We start from the raw sequence: 21,572 nt of genomic DNA, 5'->3' as shown, positions 1-21,572 counted from the left end.
TCTGGGGGCTCACTGAAACCAGCTGTTGCTTATTTGAGAGGATTTTAAAAAGTTGTGAAGCATGAGCCAAGACTAGCCATTCATACAGAAAAGTCACTATTAACAGCTTGGGTGGGCCCATATATTGTGTGGGACGAGGTATTAGGGGATCTCCAGGGCAGGCGAAATGGTGTTAGCCAGGTTTATGGAGTCTCCAATATGGCTCTAGCCTTCAACTCCTGGATCTGTGGTTCAGAAAAGGGACAGTGTCCTCTGTCTACCTTTCTGTCTGGGAGACTACTGCCCTCCAGCTCTCACCTTGTTGCCAAACACTTCAGTTCCTCCCTGTATGCCACTGGTGCCCTTCAAGCAGCTACCCTGGTGCTGGAGCTCAGAGGGAGTAAGTCTGAGTAAGTCCATGTGTGGGGTCTTTAAGAGGTACTGCTTGGGACTCCAGAAGTTTCTTCTACTGACTCAATCCCCACTGGTTTTGGCAGCCAGAAGTTTGTGGACTTATCTTCCTGGCACTGGAAGCCTGTGCTGGAGAGCCTATTGTGGGGCTGGGAGCCTTCACTTCCAATATAGCCCCCTTGAATTTTTATCTACCACATATGGATGTGGGATCAGCCTGTTCCACGTCTCCTACCAGTCTGGATGAATGTGGTTTCTTTAATTCCGTAGTTGTCAGACTTCCATTCAACTCAGTATCTGATGGTTCTGAGAATAGTTGTTCTATACTTTAGCTGTAATTTTGACAGGTTGTTGGAGGAGGTGAGCCATGTCTGCCTGCACTGCCATCACAACTAGAAGTCCAAAGAATCCCAAATATTTTAAATAATTTATGCACCCATGGGGATGTAGAAAAACTGTGTTGACTATTACACACATCCATCAAACTTCACTATTTTTGTTTCATTTTAGCCATTCTGGGGGCATCGTACTGGAAGTTTGATTTGCATTTCTTATGGCCTAGTAAAGTTGCACAACTTTTCATATTTTATTGGTTATTTAGACCTTTTCACCAATGTTTCTTCAAATTTTCTACCCAAAGCTCCATGCCAACTCAAAGCAGGATGTTCCAAACATTGGGAGCTTCAGACTAAGATTTTGAAGAAAAAGAAGAGAAAGCCGTTTTTAGTACACTTACTTTCCAATTATTATCTGAATTAATACATTAGAGAAACATGGATGAAATTTGCAGTAAATGTCAAACTAAATCTCTTTGTTACAATAGCATTGATTCCTACAAGATGTTTTCAAGCTCTTGCAGGATCACAGGCAGACTGAGACACATGCTATTAGTACACATTGGTATAATAGCCTTCCCCTCCTGCTACATTTGAGAGAGTTATTTGACTCCTTCATGAAGGAGGTATAGACATTTGAAAATGCTTATTTGAAAATACCAGTGACACTTAGACAATCAGTGGTTGCTTCTTACACACTGGTTGTTTGGTATACTGATTGCATTAAAGGATATATATTTATCCTGATTATTTTGTTTTCTTCTGCAACTTTCCAATTTTCAAGGTCTAGCTTTAACACTTTTCTGGCTATTTATCACCCCAAAAATATTTCTAGAAAATAGGACCACAAGAGATATTCTGACATTCGCACATTTGTGGTGTAAGTTAGGGAACGCTCATTCCAAACTAACAAACTTCCATTACGTGAAACTTCACAAAATATAACTGATTGATGTTCAAAGGCCTTGACGCACCTTAGGAAAACCAGGTTGTCACATAACCCAGACTCCAAAGCTCCAAGTATTCAAGAGTTTTGACAAAAATGAGATGTGTGCTCATGCTCATCAAGAGCAATGTCTTTTCCCAATGATTAGATGAAAAGAAAAATAGTAAAAGAAAATTTTCAGCAGTTGGTTCAAATTTATTAGTTCCTCCTCAGGCTCAAAAAAAAATATCTGTATTTTACAAAGCCTAATAAATAATACATGGGAGACAGTGTGTTTTATACATAACTAAGATGTGCATTTTCTATCACTTTTAATTATTACCTTTGTGATTTATCTGTATTCAAGATGGCACTTAAAGTCTCAGCAATATTTATAATGGAGAACATCTGTATTATTTCATAAAATGCACATTGCTCACAGCTGTTCATGGTATTGCTTGCAGCTGTGGGATAGTTTGCTTGGTAATGCCTGGGTTTCCTATTTTATCTGTGAGAATAAAAATATGAAGCCCAGATGGTCCATATTAATTATGCTGTCAAAACATGTTGGCTACTCCCCTTCTCACCAGGACTTCCATTGATCTGAGTTCTGTCAGGATCTGACACAATGATTGTGGGCAAGTCACTTTGTCACCATAAATCTCATTTCCTATTAGTAAAATGCAGATGTCCGCTTTAATTCTATGTGTTGCAGAAATGTGAGTTTTCACAGGACCTCAGCGGAGTGGTGCCGTCATTAGGCTGGAATTGATGGAACCAGCAGGCAGCACTCCAGCGCCTTCTTTCTCTCTCTCATATGTTGGAGTAGTAAGAAAATATTTATTTAAATAAAATATTGTTCTTTAAGCCTCTAAGCATGGGTAACAGTAATGTCTTTTTATTTTCTAATGATCTTTGAACTCTTACTTTTCAGGAAAGGCATATGGTAATGTGTTTAAAAACTCTTACTTGAATGTTAGCCAGAACTGTATCATGACTCTATTATTCAACTAGCTTTATGGGGGGAAACAAATTTCTGCCTTGATCACTTCTTTTATTAAAATAAGAGGTTTATATAGCTAATGCCTCATGAGATTGCTGCGAATAGTAAATTAAGTAACCCACATAGAGCACTTAGTACAGAGCTTAGCATACAGTAGGCACACAAAATACACCAGTGCTCTTTCGCTTTCTGTCATGCATCCTATGCACTTGCCAGATCAAATGAAGTAATAATACCAAAGGGAAATTGACGGTTATTGATGATAACATTTTTATAATACCGGGAAGTCCAAGGCCACAATCAAAACATGCCTCCGGGTCAATTTCCTAGGGCTGCCATAACAAACAACCACTACCTGAGTAACTTTAAACAACTTTATGCTCTTACCTTTCGGGAGGCTAGACATCTGAAACCCAGACGTCACCGGCTCAGGTGACTAGAACCCCCAAACGCTCTAGTAAAGGACCGTGCCTTGCCTCTTCCAAGCTCTCCGTGGCTGCCAGAAACTCTTGGCCCTTCTTGGCTCGTCACTTTCTGCCCGTGTCTTCACACGGCTATCGTCCCTGTTTTTTGTTTCTATCTCCCTCTCCTTTCTCTTACAAAGACACCAGTCATTGGATTTAGGGTTCATCCATATTTAGCATGACCTCACCTCAACTAGATTATATCTTCCAAGACCCAATTTCCAAATAAGGTCACATTCACAGGTACTGAGTGTTAGGACTTCCAAATGTCTTTTGGGTGAGTCAGAATTCAACCCAAAATAGGCTCCATGAAGACATAGACAGATATTGAGTTTAAAATGCTAAATGATTTAATGGGAACATGCATATTTTGAAAATAATTGAACATTAATAACAGGAAATTGAAAAAGTCTCAACATAATATGAAACATCTAAATATATAGAGTATGCCTTTTTAATGTATAAAACACAATACTTTATAAGGTCCTACAAACTTCTTTCCATATTATTAATTCAATGCAATTCAATCAAATTAACAAAACATTATCGAATATGCACACAGACTTAACAAGATAATTCTTATATTTATAGGACCTAAAAAGGGTCAATAACAACCAAATCAATTGAGAAGGAAAGGCATATGTTTGTAGATCCTGAACTACTACAATGAGACATTACCGGAATTATGACGTCGTGGTCTTGGCACGCAGGCAGGTGGATGAATGGACCTCATTTACGAGGGCAGAACCAGTCCCGAATATACATGAAACCTTGGGTTTTTAAAGACAAAGTGTTATAGATCAATGGCGAACATTTAAATGGTGCTTTTATGAATTGCTTAACCATAGAAAAGAAAGTAATTGAACTCCTAAGCAATGAAAAAAACAACCCCAGACAGATTAGAAAACTAAATATGAAAAGCAACTTCTAAAAGATATATAGGAAATTCTTTCCATAATCTGTGGGTAGAGAGAATTTCCTAAGAAATTCTAAATTCTAAAATAATATATTTTAAAAGTGATAAAATCAAACATTAAAATTCAAGTTTTCTGAATGATAAATGAAGTCATAAAAAGTTAAAACGTAAGTCAAAGCCTTCGGAAAAACAAAAAATAATAGAAAACATGTCATGTACATTAACAGAAAAATATACATATTTTGTACCATATTAAAAATAGTGGAATTCTATATAGCAGTGATTTTCAATCTTTTTCTTCTCAGGGCACACAATATACTAATTACTAAACTTCTATGGAACAGCAAAAAATTTTTTTTTGCTACTCTCACAAAAAAATATATTCCTATAAATTTGATTCATTCACAACAGAGAGCTAAAGCTGCATTGGTTGTTGTCATTGGTTTTTATTTGAAAATCTAAGGGAAAGCAGATCAGTTCCCATAACTAAATAGTGAGGTATCACGTTTTTTAAAAATCTTGTGACACACCACTATGTCACAGCGCATCAGTTGAAAATTGCCACTATATAACAATGAAAATAAATAAGCTATAAACAACTATGAGTTAAAAATTAATTTGCAGATACATTTAAACAATACCATCCCATTTATATAAAATTAAAAAAATAAAACGGTGCTAGGGAATTAAAAAAAATGAAGATAGTAATTATTTTCAGAGAGGACAGAATAAGAACAATATGACTGTGTTAAGATATACATTTCTTCAGGTGAGAAGTGCCACGTAAATATTATTCTTTATACATAGGAAACTATGTATGGCTTTTTCATTGTTTCTTTTTTATTGAACTTATTGGGGTGACACTGGTTAATAAAATTATATAGGTTTCAGGTGTACAATTCTATAACATATCATCTTTATATAGTGTTATGTGTTCACCACCTCTGTCAAGTCTCCTATTCAGAGTGTTTTCTCTTAAATCATATTTTTATTTATTTATTTTCCACTTTAATTCATTTCTCTTCATCATCTTTACCACTGAAGGAAATACATACTGCCATCATTTTCCTTTTTTCCTAATTTATGTCTAGAAAAATATTTTCATCTACATATAATTCTACTATAATTTTTAGATTCTGACACTTGCATTATAATGTAAAAAAATGGAAAAGGAGAAAACTTCCCAAAGGAAAAGATTCCTACACAATCAGATTAATCATTAGTGAGAAATTTGATGATACTCTTAATATTGATAGTGTCAATGTTGTTGTGGCTAAGTTCAAAACAAAGAGTTTCAGTCTTTTAGTAATTTAAATGATCTATTTATAGGTGAGATAAGGTTTGTGATTTGCTTCAAAATAATGCATTGATTGAATGAGAAACAGTGGTTGGTGGTTAAACTAATCAAAATGAATTATTATGATAGTTGTTGAAGCTGGCGAATGCTACCAGATGTGGTATGTTATAAATGACATTTTGTCTCAGTCTTCATGTGTTTACAATATTTCACAAATATTAGAAATGCGTGTAAAGTGTTATCAGAAGATAAACTTGATAATCTCTACTGTAATACAGAGGGAAAGAACAAATTTATGAAAAATGAAAAGGAAGATGATTCACATTGAGGGCAAAGAATTGCAATATCTTCTCTAAAATAAATTATCCTTATTTAAAAAGCAAGCCAAAACAAAACGTAAAGACAGAAAAACTTAAAGAATAATTGAGGAAAGTTGTCATGATTAAAAACAGAGACACAAATACATAATTTTATTCAACTGATACCTTCAGCAAATGTATTGAACACAGCTTATGCTATGCATACTCTTCTAGGTACAATTGTAAGCAAATAAGAATAACAACTGAATAGAGTTACATTTATTTCATGAGAAATTAATATTCAGTAACCTTTTAAAAACAAAGATAATTTAAAAAATTGTATTTTCAACCATGTAGTACAAAGCATTTCACTCTAAAGAATCAAAATAAGCTTAAGTGAACTCTACTTTTGTAGCATAGAATATTTTTTAACACCAGGTAAAAATAAAATTTCACCAAAGCTTTTGAAATTGTAGTGAGTAGACTTAAGGTGGGGAAAGGGAAAAGACCATGTAAGAAGAAGAAATAGAAATGTGAATGGAAACTGACATAGAAACTGAGAAGTGTTTATTAAGGGTTGAAAAGATAGCTCATTAAAAGCTATAATGTAGTTTATGTTGAATGACACACCCATTCAGTTTTTGAGTAGGATAAAGCAGACATTTTCCCCCCTCAGAGTATGTAGGGCCAATTCAAAAACTTACTAAATTAAAAGACTACATGCCCTTTTCCACAATTCATGGGGAAATATCTGTGTGAATTGTGGTAAGCAGAGGAAGGGCAGATGATCTTGAAGAGGCTGATCCCTCTTTACAAACAAGTCCATGCTGAGATGTCACTCTGCTCATTATTGTGTGTCCAGGTTAACAATCACTTGTTAAATTTGCTTAAGAAGCTACAGAGCTAGTGTCCTGTTACAAAGTCCAGTTTCCTCGTTTACTGGGTACACGCGCTGCTAGGAGGAGTACCTCAACATGCTCTGCAGGAAATGGAGCCACTACAACAGGCCTTCTAGCTACTATCAGAAAAATGTCTGTGAGCAAAAGCGGGGTGCTAACATTCTATAGAACCACTCATCGAACATAATAGTGATTTTTAGGTGCCACTTCAAAGGCTTCTATTTTATTCCTCAGTAAGTCATTTTGTGATGTGTACTTTGATTGGCATTATTCAATAGTTAATTTTAATAGACAGAAGCATTGATATTATGGACTGCTTAGCCATTTCTTCCATTAATACACTATTAGTGTTGGAGGGATATGCTGAGCTATTAAGATATTTCAATAAACCCTTAGTAATAGTATTTTAAAAATTGACTCAATTAAGAATACAGTTTCCAGCATGAAAGAGCACTCTTTTGGTTTTCCATCAATATTTCACTACTCGATACAAAAGACACACTCCGGGGAGACTGTCAGAGGCAGATGGCTGAAAGATTTTCACCTGACTCGCCCAGTTTGTTTCATGGACTTACTGTTTAAACACTAACATAATATTTGAAAATTCTATGCTGTGTTTTAACACAGTAAACATTTACAATTACATTTTATTAACCACTTCCACATTTTTCACAGTAGGTTGGTGTCTATTCTTCCTTTACCAAGTTATAGTAATGATAATAACAATATTTTATGCATATTGCGTATAAATCTTCTGTCACACAATACTCCGTGTTCTATACACATTCAATACCCACAACAAGTCTATGAGTGAGATGCTTTTGTTAAGCCCCTAGTTTAGAGATGACAAAACTGTGACCCAGAAAAATAAGTAATTTGCACAATGGCACACAGTAGATAGGGAATTAAGATAGAGTTCACACCGAGATAGAAAGAACTTGAAGCCTGAAATTTAACCACTGCAAAGTACCACCTCCATGAAACCCACATGCAGATACTGAAATAAGAAGTTATTTTTTCACCAAAATAGGGAAGTTGTCTTTCATTATTTTTTCAAACAAATTTCATATTTTTTGCTCCTTCTCTTCTCCTTCAAACAAGACAGATGAAAAAAGGCCCACACCAAGACACATCATAATTAAAATGCCAAACTTTAAAGATAAAGATAAAATCTTAAAAGCCACAAGAGAAAAGCAGATAGTTACCTACAGGGGAGTTTCCATAAGACTAGAGCTGATTTCTTAAAAGAAACTTTGCAGGCAAAGAAGAGACTGGCAAGAAATACTCAAAGTCACGGAAAGCAGGAACCTACAGCCAAGATTGCTGTACCCAGCAAAGCTATCATTTAGAATGGAAGGGTAGATAAAGTGCTTCCCACACAAGGTAAAGCTAAAGGAATTTATCATTACCAAGCTATTATTACAACAAATATTAAAGGGACTTATTTAAGAAAAAGCAGAAGATTAAAACTATGAAAGGTAGTCACAGGATAGCCATGGGAATGTAAAGTACAGTATAGGAAATGGAGCAGCCAAAGAACTTGTACATGTAACCCATGCACAGGAACGAAAAAGGTCGGGATTGCTTGAGGAAGTGGGGGTCCTGCAGGGCAAAAGGGTAATTGAGGAAATGTAACAGTATAATCAATGAAATATAATTTAAAAGAAAGAAGTTGTTTTTAATAAGCTCCAAACCTCACATATCACAATTGCAAATAATTACATCAAGGTATTGCATATAATTAAAATTATATGTTTAAATTTCACACTATAACCTAGAAATGTCACTTTCATATGTTAGAGTTATTTTCTTTTTCACTATTATTATTTGTTTTGGGAGAGATTATATCTTCTGAGAAAAATGTTTATGTTTTCCAGCTTAAACCTGATTTTCTCCTTTTACAAACTTACACTATACTAGACACATATTCAAGAATAGGACTTTTAGATATGAGCCTGTAAGCCTCTGCAACTTTTCACAGAGAACTAGCAGATTAAAAAGGTCATCTTTCCTTCATTTCCACTTCCTTCAATTACATATCTGAAAAGCTTATAAACTTTCCAAAATTCTATTGGTATCTTGGGATGAGATTGAAATTTAGAGAGGAGTAGAGCTGCCAGGTTTAGAAATAAAAAATACAGTATGCCCAGTTAAATTTTAAATTCAGGTGAACAATAAATAATGTTATAGTGTATTTTATCTGGTGATGTTGAAGAAGGAGCATAGGAAAGGTGAACTAAAAGAGTCATCTCAATATTACACATTATCTTGTAATATTTATCAGTTAATATGGGTTACCAGAAATCAACACAGCTCCAGCAGACAGGCCAATGACTCACTTTCCACTAAATTAATGTTGTAAAAATTAAGAATATTGATTTGAATAGATGCCGAAATATTATCTGCCCAGGCCACCAATTGTGGGATCATTTGTTAGATGTAGAGGTAAATTGGTAAATCAGTTGTGGGAAAGGATGGGGGGTTGACTTACAGCATGTAGCAACTTTTATCATGTAAATACCACCACGATGATAAATTTCAAGCTTTCACATTTGGTTGCCAAATATTGAATAATGCTAAATATTTAATAATCCTTTGTTACAAGATTAAAAGATCAGCTCCAGTACCTGTCCACGTGCCACAGTCTACCTCATGATTAAAACTACATGAACGTGCTCAAGTTCCCTTTCCAGAAACATGTGACATCCGGAGTTTTAGATCAACGTGAGCCAATTCATAGACTGGATCACCAATTCCTCGGAACCAGAGAAGGAGAAGAAAAGGAAAGAGATGTCACAAGTGCAGACTCATGTAAATACTTCAAAATGGATAAGCTCTATACTTGTGTTTCCAAAAATCCCTTCAGGTATCTCTTCAATATTCCTATCTCTCAAGAGGCCTTCCATAATCAATTCCTAAGACCCTGGAACAAACACGCTCTTCCCTTTTCTCAGTGCTTGCAAGAATATATAGTATGTTTCAACTCTCGGTAAACAGTCAAACATTAATTAAGTTTAACTGTTAATATCTATGTAAACAGCTAGCATAACTGTCTGTTACCTCTCTGAATGCAGGGATAAGTCTCCTTATTTGTATCCTAGAATCTTTCAGAATTTCTAGAATATAGGTGATCAATAAAATAAAGTTTGATAGAGTGGAGTATTAAAAATCCTTACACTTTTAGCCCTGGCTGGTGTGGCTCAGTGGACTGAGTTTTGGCCTGAGAACCAAAGAGTCACCCCTTCGATTCCCACTCAGGGCACATGCCTGGGTTGTGGGCCAAGTCCCCAGCAGGAGGCACACGAGAGGCAACCACACATTGATGTTTCTCTCCCTCCCTTTCTCCCTCGCTTCCCCTCTGTCTAAAAATAAATTTTAAAAAATTCTTTTAAAAAAATCCTTACACTTTTATAAAAAGAGCTGGTGCTTATAGGATTCTTATCACTTCAAGTCTAATTCCTCAAAAAAAAGAGCATTAATTTATCATCATTATCAGAATGCCAAGCAAACTGAGTTTCATGTTATTGTTTATTGCCCTGCACTATAAATGTTTATGGACCTTCCTTTTTGAAGATGAACAAAGCTTTATATAATTATCTTTATAGTGAACTCTCAGAATCTGAGCTCCTGCTATAATTTTAGTATATAGTTTCTGTGACTTGTGTAGACACCACTTCAACAGGTGTCATATCTTATGATGAAAGTGTCAAGTTCACACACACTGATCTATTGCATACCAGCACAGCATGTAGGTGATTAAAGTGGCCTGTCAGTGAAAGACAGATGGGAATGTATTTTATTTCAGGCCTCATGCCAAGCTAATGATGAGAAATAAGAAAAACAGAGGGCATAAATGATGAATTTGCTGAATTTCTTTTCATATCATTCTATAAAGTAATCTTTCTATTAAAATCAAGCATATTGTTTCCATTCTTAAATTTGACAAAAAATGTTTATTTCCTTCAGAAGAAAGTGAAGGTAAAACCATGAATGACAGACCTTTGGATCATGCTATTTCCATTTTTGAAATATTTTTCATGCAACATTTATGATCTAGAGATGTGTTAGTAGCCTCTGTGTATGATTTTGAACTGCATTCAAAATAAATTTAACAATAATACTCTGCTTAAACTTCAGTTATTGGGAAAGGAGTTTCAAAAAACAGATCGTGAAATCAGTTCTTCAAACTCAGAAGTCACAAGAACCAGTATGAGCTAAAATATCAATGCACTTATATTATATATACATATAATATATAGAAACATTTTATATGGGTTTTTTACTAAACTAAGATTTATAACATACCTAGTCTATGGAAAATATAAATGTTTCCCCATTATCTTAATTACATATAAATATGTTTGAAAAAATAGCTCCTAGATAAATAAAATTACATAAATTATGTCACACTATATTGATAAAAGAGCCAAAAGTAACATTTGTCAAATTAACGTTTGTTGATTGGTTGGTTTATTAACATAGAATGTTTATTATTTACTTCATTGTATTTATTTGACATTTTGAAATATTATACCAGAACTTCACTCCTACTCATATGAAAAATCTAGAACTTAAGAATTCTGATAATTGGGGGGTTTGAAGATGGCGGTGAGATAGGTGGGAGCGGAGTCCACTTCCCCTCAACTCCAGTGAAATACCTAGCTGATCTGAGGAGCAGAGCGAACAGCCAACAGTATTCCAGCATATATGAAGATCGGAGACCAAAGATAGAGGACATTGAAAGATCAGATGGTAAGAAGAGTGCTTAAGGACAATAAGATCCCCAGGACCTGCACGGGGCCCAGGTGCAGGGGCTGCTGCAGGAGTCTTGGGAGAGGGCCAGGCTGAGCTGTGAGCAGCCAGGTGCTTGTTTGGACCAGGGAGGCTTGAATAGGAAGAATTTCTCAAAAAGGAAAAGAAAATAGAGGCTCGTAGTAGCTAGTTAGAGAACTCTCTGCAGCAGCCACGGCCTCTGGAGCCCCTCCCCGCTCAGCCCCTGGACTGTGAACGCGGAAAAGCAGCCCCCGCACTCACCTGAAGCGCAGCTGGCGCGCACTCAAATTAGCAGACTAGGGGCCCACACCTGAAACCCCTGGTGAAGCAGCCCGGCTGCCTGGGCGCCAGACCGAAAGAGCCCCAGTGGGTGCGTACCCCAATCAGTGGCCTGGGGCCCACACCTGAAACCCCGGGTGGGCGGGCACCCTGATAAGCGCCCGGCTGCCTGGGCGCACAGACAAAAAGCTCCTGGGTGAGCGCGCAACTGGATCAGTGGCTGGCTGCCCCGCGCACAGACCCAAAGAGGGCGATCGGCAACCAACCGAAGTCCAAAGTGGAGATGGGTCACACAACCCGATCAACGGCCTGGCTGCCTGCAGGCGACCACAGCCAAAAGCACTGGTTCTGAAAAACTCCTACGTAGCCCCTGCGCACAGAACTCTGCAGGGCCTACTGGCTCTCTAGGAGGAAGGCAGAACGCCCAGCAGAGGGGAGCTTCAGGACTAGGGGAGACTGCATTCCCCGGAAAGACTTGACCCAGTAGGGGGCTGAACTACCCCATAGCAGCACAGAGAGCCCCTAGCATCTAAGACAGCAAAGAGCAAGAAGGTGGAATGTGAGTTGCCCCTAATTGGTGCAACTCAAGGACAGCCACAGCTGGTGAACTAAAGGCCTAGTGGGGAGCAGAAGGACCCGGAGGAACTAGGCTGAAGGCTGAACAACAGCAAAGAGTGTGGCTCAGGAAGGGAGAAAAGTGAAACCAATCCTTCCAACCACCCCCTCCCGTTCCACAGACAGGACGACCAGCAGAACTAACCTGACCAGTTTAAAGCCAGCAGAAGACCTTTTTTTCTTCTTCTTCTTCTTTTCTTTCTTTCCTTCTTTCCCCCTGAATTCCTTCTTCCCTTCTTCCTTTCTGTCCTTCTTTCTTTTTTTATTCCTTCTTCCTTCCATCCTTTACCTTTTTTATTCCTTCTTCCTGCCTTCTTTTATTTATTCTGTTGTTTTAATTTTTGTTAAAATTCCTTCTTATCTTGCCTTCAATCTTTCTTTATTCCTACCCTGTTCCTTCCTTTCCTATTCTCTTTTTCCCTCCTTCCCTTCTTTTCTCTCTCTTTTTTTTTTGGCCCCCATTCCTCTTTTCCCCACAGGTGAGACAAGAAAACCTGGAGTGCTGAAAAGACCAGAGTTAGACCGTGTTACACCCATAAATGTCAGCTCAAGACCAGTGAGCACAGGAGATTAAGGAGACAGCACCACCGAATCCCATTGGCATTCTACCATAGAAGTTCATACCATAAACCCAGGGAGTCAGAATACATCAATTTAAGAAGCAGAGGCTAATAAGAAGAGTCTCACAAACAAAGGGAAGACAAAGAATTCCCAAATGAAAGGAAAGGAAGAAGTCTCAGAAAGAATGCTAACTGAAAAAGAGGCAAGTCAACTATCAGATACTGAGTTCAAAGCAATGGTCATCAGGAAGCTCACTGAGCTCTCTGAGCTCAAAGGGAACTACCAGAAACTCCAGGGAAACTACAATGAACTCAATGCAAACTATATCAACATGAAAAAGGAAATAGAAACTATCAACAAGGGCCAAGAGGAAATGAAGAATACAATTTCTGAATTGAAGAACACAGTAGAAGGAATGAAAAGCAGACTTGATGAAGCAGAAGATCGGATCAGCGAGCTGGAGGACAAAGTAGAAAAAAACACCCAGAAAGAGCAAGAAAAGGAAAACAGGCTCAGAAAGAATGAAGAGGCAATAAGGGAAATGCAGGACAACATGAAACGTAACAATATCCGTATAATAGGAATACCAGAAGGAGAAGAAGAAGAGCAAGGGATAGAAAACCTGTTTGAAAAAGTAATGATGGAAAATTTCCCTAATCTGAGGAGAGAAAAAGTCACCCAAATCCAGGAAACACAGAGAGTCCCAAGAAAGAGGAACCCAAAGAGACCGACTGCAAGACACATCATAATTAAAATGGCAAATTTCCAAGACAAAGAGAGGATCTTAAAGGCAGCAAGGGAGAAAAAGGAAGTAACATACAAGGGAGCCCCAATATGGTTAGCAACTGACTTCTCAATGGAAACGCTCCAAGCCAGAAGAGAATGGCAAAAAATATTCCAAGTAATGAGAACCAGAGGCCTGCAACCAAGACTATTTTACCCAGCAAGGCTCTCAATCAAGATAGAAGGCCAAATAAGAGTTTCCCAGACAAAAGAAGTCTAAAAGAATACACTTCCACCAAACCAGCTCTGCAAGAGATGCTAAAGGGACTGCTTTAAGGAAAGGAAGGAAAAGAGAAAGAGAGAGGAACACAGGTAGGAAAAAAAGGCAATGAATAACTACCTATCGATAATAACCTTAAACGTAAATGGATTAAATGCTCCAATCAAAAGACATAGAATAGCTGAATGGATAAGAAAACATGACCCACACATATGCTGCCTACAAGAGACCCATCTCAGGACAAAAGACTTACACAGACTGAAAGTGAAGGGCTGGAAACAAAATTTCCAAGCAAACGGACAGGAAAAAAAAGCAGGGGTAGCAATACTCATATCAGACAAAATAGACTTCCAAAGTAGGGCCATAAAGACAGACCCAGAAGGTCACTTCATAATACTCAAAGGAAGAATCCACCAAGAAGACATAAACATTGTAAATACATATGCACCCAACATAGGAGCACCCAAATACATAAAGAAAATCTTGGAGGATTTCAAGAAAGATATTGACAGCAACACAATTATAGTAGGGGACTTTAACACTCCACTATCAAAAATGGACAGGTCTTCCAAACAAAATATCAAGAAGGATATTGTGTCACTTAACAATACCCTAGAGGAAATGGACTTAACTGATATATATAGAGAGAGCTTTTCATCCCAAAGAAGCAAAATACACATTCTTTTCAAGTGTACATGGAACTTTTTCAAAGATAGACCACATGATAGGACACAAAGCAACCCTCAACAAATTCAAGAAAATTGAAATCATATCAAGCATTTTCTCTAACCACAAGGGACTGAAACTAGAAACCAACCTCAAAGGAAAAAACCCAAAACACTCAAAATCATGGAGACTGAATAGCATGCTATTAAACAATGAATGGGTCAAGAACGAGATTAGGGAAGAAATCAAAAACTTTCTGGAAACAAATGAAAATGAACTCACAACAACCCAAAACCTATGGGACACAGCAAAGGCAGTCCTGAGAGGGAAGTTCATAGCAATACAGGCCTACCTTAAGAAGATAGAAACATTTCAAACAAACAACCTAACCCTATGCCTACAAGAACTGGAGGAACAACAACAAAGACAGCCCAGAGCAAGCAGAAGGAAGGAAATAACCAAGATCAGTGCAGAGTTAAATGACATAGAGACTAAAAGCACAATTCTAAGGATCAATGAATCCAGGAGCTGGTTCTTTGAAAAGATAAACAAAATTGACAAGCCTTTAAGTAGGCTCATCAAGAAGAAAAGAGAGAAGATCTAAATAAACACAATTAAAAATGAAAGAGGAGAGATTACAACTGATACCACAGAAATCCAAAGGATTGTAAGAAATTACTACGAAGAACTGTATGCTAAGAAATTTGAAAACCTAGATGAAATGGACACATTTCTAGAAAAATATAATCTTCCAAAACTGAATGAAGAAGAAGCAGAAAACCTGAACAGACCAATAACAGCAGATGAAATTGAAGCAGTCATCAAAAAACTCCCAACACACAAAAGCCCTGGACCAGATGGTTTCACAGGAGAATTCTACAAAGCATTTAAGGAAGAGCTAACCCCTATCCTTCACAGACTATTCAAAAAAATCCAAACTGATGGAAGACTCCCAAACTCTTTTTATGAAGCCAGAATCATCCTAATCCCAAAACCAGATAGAGACACAATGAAGAAAGAAAACTTCAGGCCAATATCACTGATGAACATAGATGCTAAAATTCTCAACAAAATATTAGCAAACCACATCCAGCAATACATTAAAAAGATCATCCAACATGACCAAGTGGGATTCATCCCAGGGATGCAAGGATGGTACAATATTCGCAAATCAATAAACATAATACATCACATCAATAACTGCAAAGACAAAAATCACATGATCATATCAATAGATGCGGAAAAAGCATTTGATAAGATACAGCACCCATTTCTGATAAAAACACTCAGCAAAGTGGGAATAAAGGGAGCAGTCCTCAACATAATAAAGGCCATATATGAGAGACCTACAGCCAACATCACACTCAATGGACAAAAACTTAGAGCTTTCCCACTAAGATCAGGAACAAGACAAGGATGCCCTCTCTCACCACTCCTATTCAACATAGTATTGGAAGTCCTAGCCACAGCAATCAGACAAGAAAAAGCAATAAAAGGCATCCAAATTGGAAAAGAGGAAATGAAACTGTCACTGTTTGCAGATGACATGATAGTGTACATGGAAAATCCTATAGACTCCACCAAAAAACTACACAACCTAATAAATGAATTTGGCAAAACAGCTGGATACAAAGTCAATACTCAGAAATCAAAGGCATTCCTGTACACCAACAATGAAACTGCAGAAACAGAAATCAGGAAAAAAATCCCATGTGATATAGCAACAAGAAAAATAAAGTACCTAGGAAAAAACCTAACCAAGGAGGTAAAAGACCTGTACTCAGAAAACTACACAACACTGAAGAAAGAAATTAAGGAAGACACAAACAAATGGAAGCATGTACCATGCTCATGGATTGGAAGAATTAACATCATCAAAATGGCCATACTACCCAAAGCAATTTATAGATTCAATGAAATCCCTATTAGAGGACATATTTCACAGATATAGAATGAACATTTCAGAAATTCATATGGAACCATAAACGACCCCGAATAGCTGCAGCAATTTTGAGAAAGAAGAACAAAGCAGGAGGGATCACAATACCTGATATCAAACTATATTACAAGGCCACTGTAATCAAAACAGCCTGGTACTGGCATAAAAACCGGCACATAGACCAATGGAACAGAACAGAGAGCCCAGAAATAAACTCAAGTCTATACGGACAATTAATATTTGACAAAGGAGGCAGGAGCATAAAATGGAGCAAAAACAGCCTCTTCAACAGATGGTGTTGGGAGATCTGGACAGCTACATGCAAAAAAATGAAACTCGATCACCAACTTACGCCATACACGAAAATAAACTCAAGATGGATAAAAGACTTAAATATACGTTGTAACACCATAAAAGTCCTTGAGGAAAACATTGGCAGGAAAATCTCAGACATTCCACGCAGCAACATCCTCACAGACACATCTCCTAAAGCAAGGGACATAAAGGAAAGAATAAACAAATAGGACCTCATCAAAATAAAAAGCTTCTGCGTGGCTAAAGAAAATAGCACCAAATTACAAAGAGAACCAACAGTATGGGAAAACATATTTGCCAATGATACCTCAGACAAGGGGCTGATCTCCAAAATATATAAAGAACTCACACGACTCCACTCCAGGAAGACAAACAACCCAATTAAAAAATGGGCAAAGGACTTGAACAGACACTTCTCCAAGGAAGACATGCAGAGGGCCCAGAGACATATGAAAAGATGCTCAGCATCACTAGCCATCAGAGAGATGCAAATTAAAACCACAATGAGGTACCATCTCATGCCAGTCAGAGTGGCCAACATAAACAAATCCACAAACAAATGTTGGAGAGGATGCGGAGAAAAGGGAACCCTAGTGCACTGTTGGTGGGAATGCAGACTGGTGAGGCCACTGTGGAAAACACTATGGAATTTCCTCAGAAAACTAAAAATGGAACTGCCCTTTGACCCAGCAATTCTGCTGCTGGGATTATACCCTAAGAACCCTGAAACACCAATCCTAAAGAACCTGTGCATCCCAATGTTCATAGTAGCACAATTTACAATAGCCAAGTACTGGAAGCAACCTAAGTGCCCATCAGCAAATGAGTGGATCCAAAAACTATGGTATATTTACACAATGGAATTCTACACAGCAGAGAGAAAGAAGGAGTTTATACCCTTTGAAACAGCATGGATGGAACTGGAGAGCATTATGCTAAGTGAAATAAGCCAGGCGGTGAGGGACAAATACCATATGATCTCACCTTTAAATGGAACATAATCAATAGAAGAAAAAAAGCAAACAAAATATAACCAGAGACATTGAAGTTGAGAACAATCTAACAATAGCTGGGGGTGGGAGGGGACAGTGGGAAGAGGGGATTACAGGAACTACTATGGAGGACACATGGACAAAACCAAGGGGGAGGGTGGGGGTGGGGGAGGGAGGTGGGTTCAGTTGGGGTGGGGTGGATAGATGGGGAGAAAAGGCATACAACTGTACTTGAATAACAATAAAAGTTAAAAGAAAAGAATTCTGATAATTAAGAGCAAAGAAAAGATACATGATTCACAAACCAAAATATGTATTAATTTCTGAAAATGAGTTTAATCCAAAGCTGAAGAAATGATTATAGAAATTAGCTTTAATTATAGAGCAAAGAGAAATCAAGTGCTAATATAAATTTATTTTAGTAATTTGGCATTTTTAATGAAAGTTGTTAACATTGCCCTGACTGGTGCGACTCGTTGGGTCGGGCATTGTCCTGCGGGCCAGTTTGATACCCAGTCAGGGCACGTGCTTGGTTGGCCTGCCAGGTCCCCGGTTGCGGGCATGGGATAGGCAACTGATCCGTGTTTCTCTCTCACACTGATGTTTCTCTCCCTCTGTTTCTCCCCTCCTTCCTCTCTGTCTAAAAGTAAATAAATAAAATCTTTTTTAAAAAGTAAGGTGTTAATATTGAATCACTGCTTATATAGTCTTTATGAGAAGTGGACACATTATGAAATTTTCCTTTGCATTTAATCTAAACTTACTCTGGATTTGTTATCTTTTGTAGTTTTTCTTAATTTTTTATCAGTAGCCCTATTGAATATCTATATAGGATACAACACAACATTAAATATTACTTTTTAATCAGTTTAACTGTTATTTAGGATCTTAGAAAATGTCAGAGAATCAGAACATGTCAGAGTTAGAGGAATTCTAGGAATCGAATTACCCCCCATCTACCTGCATGTCACTGGTAAAAGTTGTCAGAATTATTATAATTTAAAAATGTATACCATGACTAAAATTTAGAAATCATGCTGTATTTAAAACCTGAAATGTTAGTACTATTAATTTAGCATAAAGCATGACATGCATCTTTAATAAATTGTCCAGCAAATGTGTACTGAGTGTTTTAAAATTAAGCAGATGTTACAAGATTGCTTTCCAAAAAACCTGTAATACTTTGAGTTCATTCCAGCAATGTATCAGTGCTCTTTTTGCCACGTTTCCTACTAAAAATTTCAGTTACAGTTATTTTCATGTTTTAAGTCTATATGAAGTGATTATTTGTCTTTATCATAATTTACAGGTTCTTGTCTATTTGAATTTAAACAAGCTTATAATTCTATGTAAAACTTTGTACAAAACCAGTAGATTTATACTTTTTGAACATTTACTTATTTATTGATTCTACAAATTTTTGAGTTCCTAATATGTAATATCACCACAAGGAAAGCAGACTAAAATCCCTGCCATTCTGACCTAGAGGAATTTACACGTTAGAGTTAAGAGACAAAAATGTAAATAAAGAAATAGATAGAGATATAGACATACAGATATAAACAGTAAAGTCAGCGATAATTACTAATAAAGAGATAAGGCAGATGACTGGGATATGCAGTTTTAAATGGGACAATCAGGATGCAGAGAGTGCATAATGAAAATACGACTTCTGAGCAAGGATCTGAAAGTGGACAGGGAGGAATACTCAAATGGAAAGAAAAACTTATGCAAAGATGTTAAAGAGCAATTTACAGAAAAAAAAACCTAAATGGTGAATAAACATAAGAAACTCATATGTGTTCAGACTCACTGTTATTAAGAAAATGCAGATAAAAATAAAATATATATAATTTCTCAATATCAGTGTGGTCAAATGGAAATACTGATTGATACCTTTTATTGGTGAGCATGTGAGAATACACAGTGGTAAATCCGCAGAAGCAAATATTATACAAAAGTTAAAAGGAATGGATTCAAATTACTAAATGTTGTGAGGAAATAATAATTTACACTGTCTCTTTGGAAAAGAAAATTACAAAGTAAAAAAACAAAACAGTGAAGAGAGAGGAGTGCGAGGAAATAAGGGAGAGATGAGGAAAACAAGAAGAGAGTATAATAATTTTTTCTTCATAACTATCAATTTTAGGTTTCAACCTCAAATCTTTTATTTTGTCATATGGCTTTTATTTCTGCATATTTCTGCATATTCTTACATATGCATATGTATATGTTCAAACAATATATAAATGTATACATATGCATACATATATCAGTAGACATGCATATACATACTTTAGTTGCATATATACAAACATATACTTTTTCATTTGAACTTTTCAAGTTGAATATATTGGGGTCACATTATTTTACAAAACCATACAGTTTTAAGTGCACAGCTCAATAAAGCATCATCTGTACACTGCATCGCGGGCCCATTGCCCCAAGCAAAGTCAAACAACAACAACAACAAAAGTTACACAAGAAACTGAAGTTCTTTAACACTCATCCCTGGTTTCATTTCTTCATTAACATACCTGATAAACAACTGTAATAAATTTAACATTCTTTCTGTTCCTGACTTTATATTTTAGCCAGATAGAAATATACTCAAAACAACATAGTTTTTGTGTGTATGTTTCTGTGAGTCTATTCTATTAATCCACTTTTCTATTTAACCTAATTTTTTGTATCTCTAATGTTAATGTAAAATCATGCCTTCTGTTTAACTGCAGACAGTAGCTCCTATTTTAGATGTGCATTACCTTCCACACAGGATGGACAGTTTGGTTGTTCCTAATGTTGGCTTGCAAATTGTTAACTATAACTGTCTGCTGATCCCAAATGTGGAACTGTTCTTGCTCTCAGAGCTGCCAGTTCAGACACATTGTCTGTTTAGTGGTCAAAAGCACTCTGTGCTAATGTTTCACAGTAACCCTTTTTACTGATTAGAAAATAAGGCTCAAAGAAATTTAATCATTTCTCAACATCACCAAGGTGATATGTGGGGAGCCCAAATTTGTGTAGGGTATAGGTCACTCAGATAAAGAAAAAACTGTTCTAATCACAGTATTGTGTAACATATACCCGATTCACAGAAATAAACTGTTATACTAATTATTTTCCATGTTTTCACAAGACAAAAATTTCTTCAAAATATAATTAGAAGCAATGATGATGAATAATATTCCCTAAACATGCTAAAATTCAGCTGATAAAATGTTTTAATTTTAAGGGAGATAATTATAAAAATATTTTCACTTGGTTTAAAAGTCTTAGTTATAACGAAAGATATATTCTGACACAAAAACAACAGACTGTTCCTAATTCAGTTTAAGACAAACAAATGATAAAAAATAAACTTTAGGGTTTGCTCCCGGGAGATGGAGACTCAAGTTTATCGCCTTCAGGTCATAAGTTTGAATTCTTGTGAGCCAAATGCTGACTGAAAATCACTACACCCTCAGAGCTATGTGGCTTTTTTTTTTATCACAAAATAATAAGAATCAGTATGTCATCTCTGCATAAAAAGTTTCAGTTCCAAAATAAAAGATAAAATGACGATCAGATATTTTCCTTTCAAAACCGGAAAAGTTCCTCTCAAAACCAAAGGAAGAAAATGTGTTCACAGTTAGTAAAAGTTTCACATTTGAACAATAGAAAATGTTCAGAATGTGTACATGTGTTGGGGGTGAGGAGTTTATGGGGATGGAGAGAAATTCTGTACACCAGTAAAAACAGGTAAAAATTAAGTTCATCCAGAAAAGGATTTCTGCAAACCTGGAAACCTCCCATTTAAACATTTGCCAATAACCAGATTTTCCCAGTCTTCCATGACATCTGCTTTCATCAGAAAAATATAATAGGATGCAGCCAAAATCATCCTTTAAAGGAAGCATTA

Source organism: Desmodus rotundus, chromosome 2 (genome assembly GCF_022682495.2).
Source record: "Desmodus rotundus isolate HL8 chromosome 2, HLdesRot8A.1, whole genome shotgun sequence".
In the NCBI taxonomy this organism is placed as follows: domain Eukaryota; kingdom Metazoa; phylum Chordata; class Mammalia; order Chiroptera; family Phyllostomidae; genus Desmodus; species Desmodus rotundus.
Note: the sequence above shows the minus strand (reverse complement) of the source record.